The following is a 13,579-nucleotide window of genomic DNA, read 5'->3' on the forward strand; positions in this document are numbered from 1 at the left end:
GTAGCAAAGCTGTCCCAAAGCCCAGCAGCCTGCCTTCCCTCCTGCAGACTGCCTGCTTCCAGCTCTTGCTGCTGCTTGCTGTCGCTCTGCTGTTCTTCCTCAGGTGCGCACTTTGAGAAAGGAAACCCTGTGTTAGGTTTTCCCCACATGACCTTCCGTACCTCTGCATCTGCCTGACTTCCTAACCACCGCAGCTACCAGAAGAGCCCCGTTTGTGCAAAATGAGCTCGGTCACAGGGGGTGGGCTAGGGGTTAAATTAAAGGGATGGCTGTCTCTACAACTGTCTAGAAAGAGGGGCAGGCGAGGCAACATTTGTGCCAGCTGCTTCTCACCTCTCTTCCCAATTTGGGTCTCCCTCCTTCGGGCCAGGGGTGCTGGGCTGTGCATAGCTCCAAGCCCCTGGGGGGTGTCAGGCAGTGAGGGGAGCTGACTTCCTCCTGTCATACCTTCCCCTCCAATGGAGAGCTGGACAGGAAATCTGAAGGATACAAGCCACTTTGGTCACTGGCAGCCCCATTCTCACCTCCTTCTCCAAAACCAGCCAACCTTGTTTAAAGCATCTGTTGCTCTTCATCCATTTCGCCTTGTAGTCTGGTGGCTTTGCTTCCTCAGCAGCACTTTTGAGGAACTCCTTTTCCGAAGGCCAGGGGGCCTGTGTGTTACTCTGCCAGTCACTGCGTTTTAGTCAACACTGGGGAGAGTCGCAAAACGAACAGATTGCCAAGGGTGGCTGCAGTCCAGCACCCAAATGCTCACATCATTTGCCCCCACCTTTCGATTTTAGGGTGAAAATAATCATGGACGAGAGGGGGAGGGGATTTATGGGAATAAATAAGATAGTTTCTTGCGGCCAAGGCGACATTGAGCTTCTCAGCTGGCAGAGGGATTCTTGAGCCTGATGTGTAGTGAAAGCCTGAGCAAGCTGCTGAATGGAATGCCAAGAGAACCCTGGCCTTAATCTCCGTTCCAGGCCGTCTACAGAGGAGCCTCGGAGCAGGACTATTCCTGGAAGGCGAAGCGCTTACCCACGGCTGCCCGCCCCACCCCCGGCGTGAGAAATTCAGGGCCTCCCTGCCGGTGCCAGCGCCCTGGCTCTTATTTCTGCCGTCCAGTTGCTTTGGTGAAATAGGAGTGAACACTGCCTATCCATGAAAGGGCAACTCTGAAAGCGATTTCTAAACTGTAAAGTACTAGGGGACGTCAGGTGGCCCTGTCACTCACCCATTTCTGTTGTATACTGCACTCCTTCAGTTGTCTTTTCTCATTATTGGACAAAAACCACAGAATCTTGTGGTGAGAGGTCAGGCCCGGCATATAATCAATCATGCACAAGTCCCACGGCCTAGAAGCATAAATCGGCCTTAATTCTGGATTTCCCTGTCTACACATGGAGAGCATTTGCCAGTCAGCCACCTCAGAAAGACGTCATAGAATGGTCAAGAAATGACCCCAAGAAAGCTGTTAGTGGGGGATAGCTTTAAAGCCTTTTGAAGGGAAAGTTCTCGATTCCAAGAGGCAGTTATTATTTCTGCATTGAAGTGAAAACCCTTGTGTTTATATAGCCTTTGATTCTGATGTCAAATGTCTGATGTGCTCTGAAGGAAAGAGAAGGCAGTCATGCTGGGGTCACCGTAGCCAGTGGTGGGCCCTGCCCAGAGTGACTGGACAGTGAGATCAAAGAGCCGTCCACCTCCAGGGTGGGTCACCCTTGGGCTGCACTCAAGGGCTTCCGTCTCTGGCTAGGCCCTACATTCAGTAAACAGGAACTTGAAATTTGTGATAAGATTAAATAAAACCCCTAGAACTTCATCATTCCATTCATCCCTCTGCCTATTGTTTATTTTGAATGTGTACTTAATAGCACTTTCCAGAACAGAGTAAGCCCTACGTAGAGACAAAGAGGGCTCTAATACCAGAACATGGCGGGGCAGGGTAGGCATTGCATTCCTTCCCTTCCCATCTCCTTTTCCCAGAGCCCATCCAGCTGACAGGTGCCAGAAGAGAAGAAATGTTAGCAAATGTTAGTTTCCAGCCCCAAAGAAGCTGTCACAAAACGGAGACAGAACAAGGCAGCTCATAAAATCCTTCAACTGAGGGATGTAGCGAGACCTATCTAATTACACAAGATTAGAAACGGTTTAACTTGTTGAGAATGTGCTACATGTGGAATGAAAGAAAATGACACCTCTGGCACCCTGTAATGATACTGTATCGGGAGGAAAGCACAAAGGGTTTGTTCACGCTATCAGTAACACCAGTTTTTCTCATCCAGCATTTTAGACACATCTGTTTTTAATATGGTGGTCTAAGTGAAGCAAGTTAACTTTTCACCCACTGTTCTGGCCCTCCTTTTCTTTCTTCGCTGTACAATTCCGTTTGTGTTGGCATGGGGCTCTCACTCGTGCCTCTGCAAGCTGACCGAGGTAGAAGGGGATTACCCTGAGAAACTTTCCTTATCTCTGGGCTCTTGAGTATTTTACTGTTCAAATAGCACGAACAGCGATTTGGAAGCAAGGCTAGCCTTTGTTTCAGCCAAACACAACAGATTTTAGCGTGTCCTTCTACCTCAGTTATTACACCACCAGCTCTGAACAAACTCTCTAAGTCGTCGATGCGTCACTAAACATCCTGGGGTTTGAAAATTAGGAAAGATCATCTCAGTGACTCTTAACTAGAGTGCTCAGGGAATCTGGTATTTGCTTAATTGGTTTCTGGCTAATACAGAATTAATTTAGCATTTAGTAATTTGTGCCTGTGTTGACCCAAAAAAAAAAAACTGTCTTTAGTGACTAGGTACTAAAGGACTACAAGATAGGTGTGTTCCCATAAAAGTAGATCTTTCAAAGTGCAAAAAGAGGTCCCTTCTCCACATCTCTTTTCAGAACGAAAGATTTTACTCCCCACAACAAGAGAAAAGATAGTAGAACTTTGCAGGTGGCTATGATTCAAAGCCAAAGTTTGGATTTTTTGTAGTGCTTTGATATTAAATAATATTTACTCTATTTTACCTCCTTTAGATTTGTGCCTCTTAGCACTTTTACAAGCAGCAAATGCAAGTCTAAGCTGATAAGGATTATCCACTCTGATTACAAGGTACAATTTAAATTGTATTCAATCTTGACTCTTTTTAGAACCTTTGCTAGAATACAGAAGTGACAACGATGACCTGCAGTTCCTCTAAAAGATGGAAATTCTTTAGGTGGCTTCTGGTGTATTTTTCTTCCATCTAAAAGCAATCCAACAAGGCACTTCTGTAGCGAATTCCTTAGCCACGAGAAGAGATGCCTAATGGAACACTTTGTGCCCTCCACTAAGCCAGCAGTTGCAACAGTTTGGAGCAAGTGTAACATTCAGTGCCTAGAACATCACAAGGCTATCTGTCCCTGAAGGGCTGGTGCCTGCTGCTGTGGCCCCACGAAGGGGCTAGCAAGAATTGCTATCTATACCCTTGACCTAGAGAAGTACCATATTTACTACATTAAAAGTCAGCAGATGTTCATTGAGCACATACACTGTGCAAAACCTTGCTCGGTTGCTATAGAGTTCTCTGTAGTATATTAATAGATGTCTTATCCAGAGTGGCCAGAGAATTTCAGCAATCATTTACAGACCACCACCACACACAGGCATTGTGCTGGGGATACCAAGATGAATCAAAGATGTGTCCTGATTTATGGAGCTCAAAGTAAAGTGAGAGAAAGAAGAAGTTACAAATAGAGGGCAAGAGCTGAGTCTCCTTGCAAAGAGCTCTGCCAGTGTATGGAAGAGAATGATTAATTCGCTCTGGGGGGTGTCAGAAGAACTCACAAAGGAGATGATATTTGAGCTGTATCCTAAAGGGTAGGTAGGATTTCAAGAGGCAGACAGGAGAGGAGGAAGAGAACGCCAAGCAGAGGGAACAGCATGTGCAAAAGTTCATTAAAGCACGTGGAGAGTCCCGTCTACCATCACTTGAGAGGGCAAATGTAAGTTGTGCTCATGTTGAGTTTGGATGTTCCTGTCATGATTCTGTCGTCATTTTTAAGTACAGGATATGATATTTTAAGGCAATGACAAGAAAAGGCCTGATGAATTTGAAAGTCCTCCTTTTTAAAATGTGATGCTATCTGGTGTCTCGCACACGGAGGCCCTCGATAAATGCTTGTTGAATGATGGGACCCGTATCTCTTTCCATTTATAAATTACTGTTCTTCAAGGATCAGCTTACAAAGCACAACTTCCGCCTGGGAGTTAGTAATGGGTGTTCACAGTTCTGCTCTCTGTCACCCCAGCCTCCCCTGCTCTTGAGCAGAGTGACTGCCACTGGACCTTCACTGTGTTTGTGAGAAGTGGGGGAACTGCTTTGATTTCCACCTGAAGGGCCTCTATATTACTGAAATCCAAAAAAGTGTCATTTGAATAGGACAGTCCTTGTATGGACGACATAGGGGCTGGTGTCCTAGGAACTTCAGTGATATTGACTAATATGGGTAAGTATACTTCACATTTTAAGTTTTATAGTAGAATCTAAATATGATTGATCAAACACTTTATATGGCAGTAATAAAGACATGAGTTTTCTGTGCTGAACAGCCTTGACAGCCAGTGGTACTGGCTAGTCCTTTTTTTTTTAAGAAAAAGAAGATAAATTTTTACTATTTTTATAAGTTATACAATAACCTTTAGACTAGTAATAAATTTTTACCTTGAAAATCACCAGGGAATAGATGACGAAAATGTAGCTAGATATAAACCATTTGCAAATGATATGCAAGTACACTTTGATTGGGTGCCTGGATCCAGTCCTTGAGAAAATTCCCATCAGGGAATCCTGTTTCATTGTAGACTCTGAAACGAATCAAAACTATACTTGTTTGGTTCCAAACCTTGGCAGCTACGCGACTGGCTCTTTCAGGCCTAATCTCTATAGCTACCCGTTTCTAGTGGCCACAATACCAGGCCACAGAATGTAATGTTTCAGCCCTTGAGCTCCACTGGGTAAATTCCTTCCAGAAACAATCATTGAGTGCCTCCTGGAGCCAGGCACGGTGCAAGGTTCTAAGAATACAAAAGTAAATAACACAGCTACATCCCTGCCCCAATAGCATAATCTCTTTTGGGTCAAGGTCCCCTTGGAAAAGCTGATTCCAGCTGGCCTGATGTTACTTAAACATTAGGGCAGTAGCTTCCTGTTTGCCCAAAGAGAATCAAGAACTTTTGTCCCTGGTTCATGGAGTCTTGCTAAAGCACATGTAGAAGGTAATTCTTTCAGATGTTAAGCTTTGTCCTCTTTGAGGCCTGTGGCATGGCAGAAAGAACATGAGCTTTTGCAAAGCCAAATCACCTGGGGGCTGGTGGAGTGGATCAAGCGGTAAGAGCACCTGCCTAGCAAGTGTGAGGCCCTGAATTCAAAGCCCAGTACACCAAAAAAAAAAAAGCCAAATCACCCAGGGCTAATCAGCAGCAAGACCATGGTTATTTTCTCTAGTCTGTCAGCGGCTCCCTTTCTTCATTCTAAGAATGGTGGTCCTCATATCCACTCAGTAGGGTGGCTATGAAGATGGAATGTGCCCATGGGTATGAATCACTTTGCACAGGCCCCTGCTCCATCCAGGATTAGTAAGTAAGATAGCTCCATTATTTATTTATTTATTTATTTATTTATTTATTTATTTATTTATTTGCAGTACTGGGGCTTGAACTCAGAACCTTCACCTTAAGCCACTCCACCAACCCTATTTTTGTGAAGGGTTTTTCAAGTTAGGCTCTCAAACTATTTGCCCAGGCTGGCTTTGAACCATGATCCTCCTGATCTCTGCCTCCTGAGTAGCTAGGATTACAAGCATGAGCCACTGGCACCTGGCTGAGATAGCTCCATTTTGAGACCAGGTCTTTTGGACTCAAAAAACTTTGGCTCTCTGCTTCCTCACAAAGGCTCTGATACTACTGGGTTATATTTAAGCCTCACTAAAACTCCATAAGCGGGGAAAGAAACAACACAGCTGAAGAAACAAATGGATAGAGAGGGAGAACTATGCTAATATGTTTGGAGACACTTAGGACATCTGTGACAAAGCTAACACCAACTCCAGAGTCTCAGTGTCCTTTTCTAGCTCTGAATGCTTAGTGTGTTTCCTGCTCAGTCTCATCTACTCCTTCTGTAAGCATTTATTGACGACCATTGTGTACCCAACTTGGTTGTAGGTGCTTCTGGTGATTTCAAGATGCTTATAGCCTAGTAGAAAGGCAGAAGCTGTGCCAGACAACCAATTAGGGAAAAATCACACAACACAGTGCATACACAAGTATCAAGAATGTCGCTAAAACTAAGTGTATTAGTTATCTCAGGCTGCTGTAACAGGATGCCATACAGTCAATAGCATAAAAACAGAAATTAATTCTCTCACAGTTCTGGAGACTGAGAGTCCAAGATCAAGGCACCAGCATGGTCAGCTCCCAGTGAGGGCTCTTTCCCTGGCTTGCAGACAGCCGCCTTCCTGCCACATTCTCACTTGGCTCTTCCTCTTCCTTGGTGCTGTGTGGAGAGAGAATGCAAGAGTCCTCTCTGGTGTCTAATCTTACAAGGACACTCATTTTATCAGAGCAGCCCCCCTTATAACCTCACATAACCTTAATTACTTCCTTGCTCCAAACACAGTCATACTGGGGATTAACGTTTCAACATGCAAATTGGGTGGGGGGGGTACAGATTAGTTCATAGCAGTGTACTTGTGTGTGTGCGTGTTTAATCACTTTAAATGGTATAGTAGAACCTAAGTATGATTGATCAAACACTTTATGTGGCAATAATAAGGATACGAGTTTTCTGTGCTGAACAGCCTTGAGAGCTAAATGCAGTGCTGCACTCATGCAGACAAAGGTTAGAGAGGGGCACCATGGGAACTAGAGAGGCCAGGTAGGAGGCTGTTGTGGTGGTGTAGATTGCACATGCAGTTTGGAGAGAGATGGTGGAGTAGATGTAGGCATGAAAGAGTAGGAAGCATCGCCAAGGACACCAGGGTTTTTTCTTAAGCAAGTGGGTGGGCAGACACTGGAGGAGGAGTCGTGAGGTGGGGCTGCTCTCCCTTCAGTTTTCCAGCCATAATTCATCCCTCCTCATATCATTTCCTTCCGAGCAATGCGACTTGATGTTGTTCCCCCTGCTTCAGCTATCCACACACACCCTTCCCAGAGCTTACAGGCCCAAAACTTTTAGCAAAATAAACCCGCAGGCTCCTTCTAGATTGGGCCTTATTCTATTTTTCCGTTTTCCGAACCCTAACCCTGGTCCCAACCATGCCTTTGACCAAGATATTCCTTCTCCTGGGAATGACCGTCCTCCCACTTGGCTGCCTGGTGAAATCATACTCCTCCATCAGGCTCCAGCTCCCATGTCATCTGTGAAGTCCTCCCTGGCACTCGTCCCCTCCATAGTACATACATATATCACTCCTTTCTCTTAGATCCTATAGTGTCCAATGCATACTGAAACCTTATTACATTCACTGTAACTCATTTACTCCTCTGTCTCCCCAGTTAAACTAAATTCAAGGGCAAGCACTGTGTTTGATCCTTCCACCCATCCCCAATTCCTATCACAATGCCTGGAGACAAGCAGGTCCTCAGGAAGAATGGAAGAGTTACAACAAGCACTATAGTTGATTGCACTTTTCTAAGCACTCTCAATCAATGTATTTACTCACCTGGATCCTCACAGCAACTCTATTATTATCCCCATTTCACAGGTGGCTTACCCAAGTTGACAGAATGAATAAGTGACAGAGCCAGGCTTCAGACCCAGGCGAGCTGGCTCCAGAGTCTGAGCTCTTCCCCACTACACAGCACCACCTCTCACTGATGCTTGTTGCCCGGATGATTGGCCATTGCCCTTCACCACTTTCCCGCAGGGCAGTTATCTCTCTTTCCACCCCACTGTTTCCCTATCTGGTGTTCACTGAGAGCTGCTTTGATGATGACACCAGAGAGTGCAGGAATTGCTCTACTAAAACCAGAGGCGATAGCTGGAAGAGAGCTCCGGAAACATGCCTGCCCCTCTGTCCTCCTCTCTCCTGCCACCGGGCTCCTCAAGCACCACCTTCCTTCTGCAGGGAGCTGAGCGGCCTTCAGAGGCAGCCAAGGACTTCCCTGGCTCCTCCCAGCCTCACGGCTCCACCCTACTTAGCTTCCAGCCCCTCCCTGCCTCAACCTGTTGGAGCCCAGGGACTAGGCTTAGCTAATTCCTGTGAAGCCCAGGTCACACACCAGCTCAAATTAAGTGTGTGTCCTATAATGTCCTCAACTGAACCCATCTCCTTGTGCTCTGCCTTGTGTTTTGCTTTTGTCTGAGGCAAAGTGGAGGGTTTTGCTTTTGATTCCACTCTGGACTGCCCTGTGGAGCCCTCACCACCCTCAGGTGATGTAGCAAGTAGAAGGATAAAAGTGGCAGGCAGAGTAACAATCGTACAGTTGTGTTCATTCCTCCACTTTGCAGCCTCTTGGCCTTTAGGGTCTTGGTTTTGTGTTGTTTTCTTTCAGTTTGAGAATTTTAGAGAAATAGAGAATGCAGTATAAATGCATGATTCCTGGAGCCAGGTATTCCCAGGTTTGGACTCTAGCTCTACTACCTACTAGCTGTGTGATCAACGAAGTTATTTCACCTCTCTGTGTCTTAGTTGCCTCATCTGTAAAATGGGACTAATATAATACCCACCTAATAGGGTACTTGGAAGGATTTAATGATTCAATCTACATGAAACACTTAGAACTGTAAACACTAATGCTATTTTTTTAGATATAGTATCATAGCAGAGAAGAATATGACAAATAAATATATTCCCACCATTCAGAATTGAAATATGTTAAGATTTTACCTAACAGGCATGGCTCCTGTGGTAAAGCGCTTACCTAGCAAACACAAAGCCCTGAGTTCAAACTCCATTACTGCCAAAAAATTTTTTATCTTACATTTAAATCTTTTAAAAAATAAAATAGCATAGATACATTGAATTCTTGTGGCCCTCATCCCAGTGCTATTCCTCTCCCAGTGCCCCAAAGGCATCCATCATCTTGAACTTGATGTGTATCTTTCCGATCCATTCTCTCAGTGATAAGGAACAAGATTTAAAATGGGGGCGTGAGTGGTTCCTTTTTTGTAAATTGACATAAATACCATACTGTGCATGTCATTGTGCAACCTGCTCTTTTCATCCAGGGTTGTTTTTGAGATCTAACCCTAGAGATCTGGTTCCGTCCGCTTAACTGCATGGGTGGCCATTCTGCTTTGTTTATCCGGTCACATCTCTGTGGACATTTGGACTGGTCTTGATTTACTTCCACTACAGTCCATGGCAGCGAGGTGCATCATTCTTGTGCTTGCTCGCTGGGTGTTTGTGCAACTTTCTGAAGACCACAGAGCTGCTAATGGAATTGTGGGGCAGGGGGTAGGATCTGTGCCTTTTCAGTTTTGTAGATGTTGCAAAGCTAACAGAGGCAGGGGGGTACATCAGGCAAGAGCACGACCGGGGTCTGGGAGATCCAGGTTCAAATCCCAGCTCCGTTCACTCCCAAAGCTCTGTGGCTCTGAGCAACTTTTTTTTTTTTGGCGATACCAGAGTTTGAACTCAGGGCCTCAATCTTGCTAGACAGGTGCTCTACCACTTGAGCCATACCCCAGCCCCCTGAGAAACTCTTTTGCCTTGGTTTTTCTCTCTGTAAAATGATAGGAGTACATGCCTTGTGAAGTTAATGTGTGAATGAAATGCAGTGAAGCACTCCAGGTGCATGCTGAAGGTAGGACTTTTGTAAGATGTAGATATGTGAACAGAAAAAAAAAATACTAGAAAGACACTCATGAAACTGTCAACCAGTGGTGGAAATATGAGTGATCTTTTTTTTTCTTTGTGTGTTTTCAGTATTTTCCAGGTTTTCTACAAATGAAATGTATTACCTTTGTAATTTGAAAACAAAAGTAATAAGTATAATTTTTAATGAAGAAGAAAAGAGGCAGATTTTTTAAAACAAAAAAGTTTTTTAACAAAGGAATCTTTCTTCTGGTGACAAGAACTCTGTAAGAACAATGAAGAGATCATAAGGAGAAGCTTTTTTAAAAGTCTAGATACAGTCTAGAGTTTGTTACCAGTAGAGGACTGGTTAAACATAATACATTGTAGCTGGGCACCAGTGGCTCACAGCTGAAATCCTATCTACTTGGTATGCAGAGAACAGGAGGATCACTGTTCGAGGCCAGCCTGGGCAAATAGTTCACAACCCCACCTCCAAAATAACCAGAGCAAAATGGACTAGAGGTGTGGCTCAAACTGCAGAGCTCCTGCTTTGCAAGTGGGAGGCCTTGAATTCAAACTCCAGTCACACATACACACACACACACACACACACACTGTATTGTAAAAAGATCTCCAAAATAATACTGTTAAACAAAACAGGCAAGTACATGAGCTTCCTGTTGTTACCATATTGTGTTGAAATGATACTTTGTGCTTGCATCTGCAGGCTATCACTGCAAAGAGTCACAAAAACATGGGGAAGAGAACATGGTATCTAGGATACAGCAGAGACTAATTCTTTGACTAAGTATCCCTTTCTACCTTTGCAGTGTTTATGGTATGTGTATATTAATTACACATTACTTTTTAAGTGAAATAATTTTAAACCAGCATAGGCTAGAACTTAATAGCCTTTTTTGCAGTTATCCAAATTTCCTCAACAGCTATGAATCTAGCTTCTGAAGTCAGGGGAGGCAAACCAGCTCAAGGACCTGACTCACCCTGGCATCTGGCCTTGGAGCTTGTACTCTTCCAAGCTCTGTTGTCCCCAGCCCCAGTGCAAGAAAGACTCAACACCAACCAGGCCCAGAAGGGTGGAAAGTGATTCGAGGAGAACATAGCAGCCCAAGTGGAGGGCTGGGTGATACGGGCATTTGTCTGTGTGCAGCTGCACATGGTCGTGTGAAAATAGGCAGGTGGAATGGGAGGAGGTGCAGCTGGAGGTGTGTGGAGCCAGGCTTGTATGAGACATGCTAAGGAGCTTAGACCATCCTGTCAAAGATGTCCTGTGGCTTTCTGTAGGAGAGTGACAAGCTCTAATTTGTAACTTTGAGCATTTACTTGGGCTGCCGTGGAAAGAAGGAATTGGAGAGGGACTGTGAGCTAGGATTTGAAGTCAGACTGCCCAACTCCATCCAGCACATTGCCTGAAGAAATGAACAATTCAGTTCTTCATACCAGCTTACCCTACTCTAACACTGGAAGTGTTGCATCTTCATCTCCACCGAGACAAAAGGCCCCTCTTAATAAAGCCGTGGACTCACAAAAGCCATTCCTTTAGGAGGAAACCTCCAAGTACATGCTGTCAGCTGCTTTGGCTATTTTCATCGTGAATTCTTGCTTCCAATATCTTGGGAAAACAGGAAGTTTGCATCCTTCCTTGTTCTCTACTTATTCTTTACTGTTAGTATGAATTACCCAGTATACTTTCCACTTTAGGTATTGAGCCTTTCAGAGAAGTGACTCAGTCTTAAATGCCCAATTTCAGAAAAAAAGAATATGAAGAGCACTAAATAGTTATCAATACCTTTTAACCTGGAGCAGTCCAGAAGACAATTCATGAATCAAGAAGGTCCCAGGTTCAATGTTAGGAACCTCACTATCATATGCTCCTAGGGAAAGCAGAGTTTATTCAGGCAGTGTCCCCCGGAACCCAGTGCACAGTGGAAGGTTGAATGGAAAAAGGAGGAGAGAGGCTGCAGCCCTAGACTGGGTAGACCATCTGATCCTCTAGCACTCCTGGTGCCAAATTGCATGTCTGTCTTTCACTTCTTTCTCCTGTAAGTAGAACACAGAAGAACAGGAGAGAGGGAAAATTTGTTTAATAACATGATAATTGTTTTGCCATATTTTAGTTTGGGCAGTGCTGAGGATGGAACCCAGGACCTCACACATGCTAGGCAAGCACTCTACCACTGAGCTATACCCCCACCTCTCCTGTAACTGATTTTAAATTGCTTTATCAAGTTACAATTTTTTGCCATACAGTTCACTTATTGTAAGTGTGTGATTAGCAAGGTATGGTGGTACACAACTATAATCCCAGCACTCAGGAGGCAGAGGCAAGAAGATCACAAGTTTGAGGTCAGCCTACTCCATAGCAAGTCCCAGGCCAACCTGTACTACATAGAGAGACCCTGTCTCAAAACATAAATAAAAGCCAGGCACCGGTGGCTCATTCCTGTAATCCTAGCTACTAAGGAGGCAGAGATCGGGAGTATCATGGTGCAAAGTCGGCCCCAGGCAAATAGTTCGTGAGACCCTATCTCAAAAAAAAAAAAACCATCACAAAAAGGGGCTGGTGGAGTGGCACAAGGTGTATGTCCTGGGTTCAAATCCCAGTACCTCATTAAAAAAACATAAGTAAATAAGGTGTGCAATTTTTGTGGCTTTATTCACAAAGTTATGTGGCCATTACCACTATTTAATTCCACTAGGTTATAATCACCCCTGAAGAAATCCCAAACCTACTACCAGTCAAACTCCTCTCCTCCCAACCCCTAGCAACAACTGTCTATTTTCCATCTCAACAAACTTGCTACTGTGCACATCTCATATAAGTGGAAGTCCACAGTGCGTGGTCTTTTATCACTGGCCTCTTTCACTTAACATCTTCTAAAAGGTCATCCATGGTGCAGCACTTATCAGTCCTTCCTTTCTTTTTATTACTGTAGAGGAGCTCTCTAAGCCAGTAATTTGTGGTTTAGGTTATCACAGTGTTTCCTACCTTTTGGACCACTGAAGGAACTCATTTGAAACTGAAGAGAAGCCAGCGTGAACACAGCCCAGACGATTGAGATTACAGCCATCCCCATCATCTTTGGCAGTGGCACAATTGTGCTGAGCCAAGGATCTGTCTCAATAGAGTGGCAGCCCCAAGTTCTGCATTGTGACCTCCTGCTGGCACCGGTCTCCTACGGGAAGGGCTCACGGGTGCTGGTGTAACGGGATGAGGCAAGCACTCCATAGCTTGTGCTTCTGGCTTGGGCAGAGGTTGGGTGCAATTCCTTGTCTTCAGACATGTGAGAAAAGTTATGTCGGGGATCTCCTGGTTCCAGTCGTTCTGTTCACCAGTGGGCAGAGTACACCGCACTGTGCAGACAGGTTAGACAGTTTATTGTAGACTGATGAAAGCAGATTAAAAACCCATCAGCTTGGTGGGAAACTAGCTCACAATCCAATCCAAATGTCAGATGAAATATTTACACAGCCAGGAGATAAACCAAGGGAAACAGTGTGCCCTTTGTGTGTGCCTCTGAGTGTGCAGGCATACGGAGCGGCTGACCATTTGTCAACTTCCAAGATTTATTCTGCTGCTTCTGGCAAGGGACAGCCTAATGACTTAATAGCTTGTCGACACCTACACAGAGAAACAAGGACTGGTACTTCCTCAATTCTTATTTTCTTTGCTTTAAATAGGAATTCCTATTCTAAGGCACTGGAACCTGGAAATCAGACTGTCGGGTTTCCCCTGACTTGAGTGCACAGTTTCTGAATGTGAGCATGATGAATGTTATAACTTTCCTGTGATACAAAC

The 13,579-nt window shown here is 44.7% G+C and overlaps 1 protein-coding gene across 5 annotated transcripts in view; it reads left to right on the forward strand.

The window, feature by feature from the left end:
* Hdac8 (histone deacetylase 8) overlaps window positions 1-13,579 on the forward strand; it is a 205,237-nt gene that overhangs the window by 141,589 nt on the left and 50,069 nt on the right. The window contains exon 10 of one of the 5 annotated variants that reach the window (XR_012444551.1): window positions 3,019-3,094. The exons of the other annotated variants lie outside the window; for them this stretch is intronic. The gene's annotated coding sequence lies outside the window, so the exon portion shown is untranslated. The remainder of the gene's footprint in view (window positions 1-3,018; window positions 3,095-13,579) is intronic. 5 annotated transcript variants of the gene reach the window in all.

The sequence above is a fragment of the Castor canadensis genome, chromosome X, assembly GCF_047511655.1.
Source record: "Castor canadensis chromosome X, mCasCan1.hap1v2, whole genome shotgun sequence".
NCBI lineage: Eukaryota > Metazoa > Chordata > Mammalia > Rodentia > Castoridae > Castor > Castor canadensis.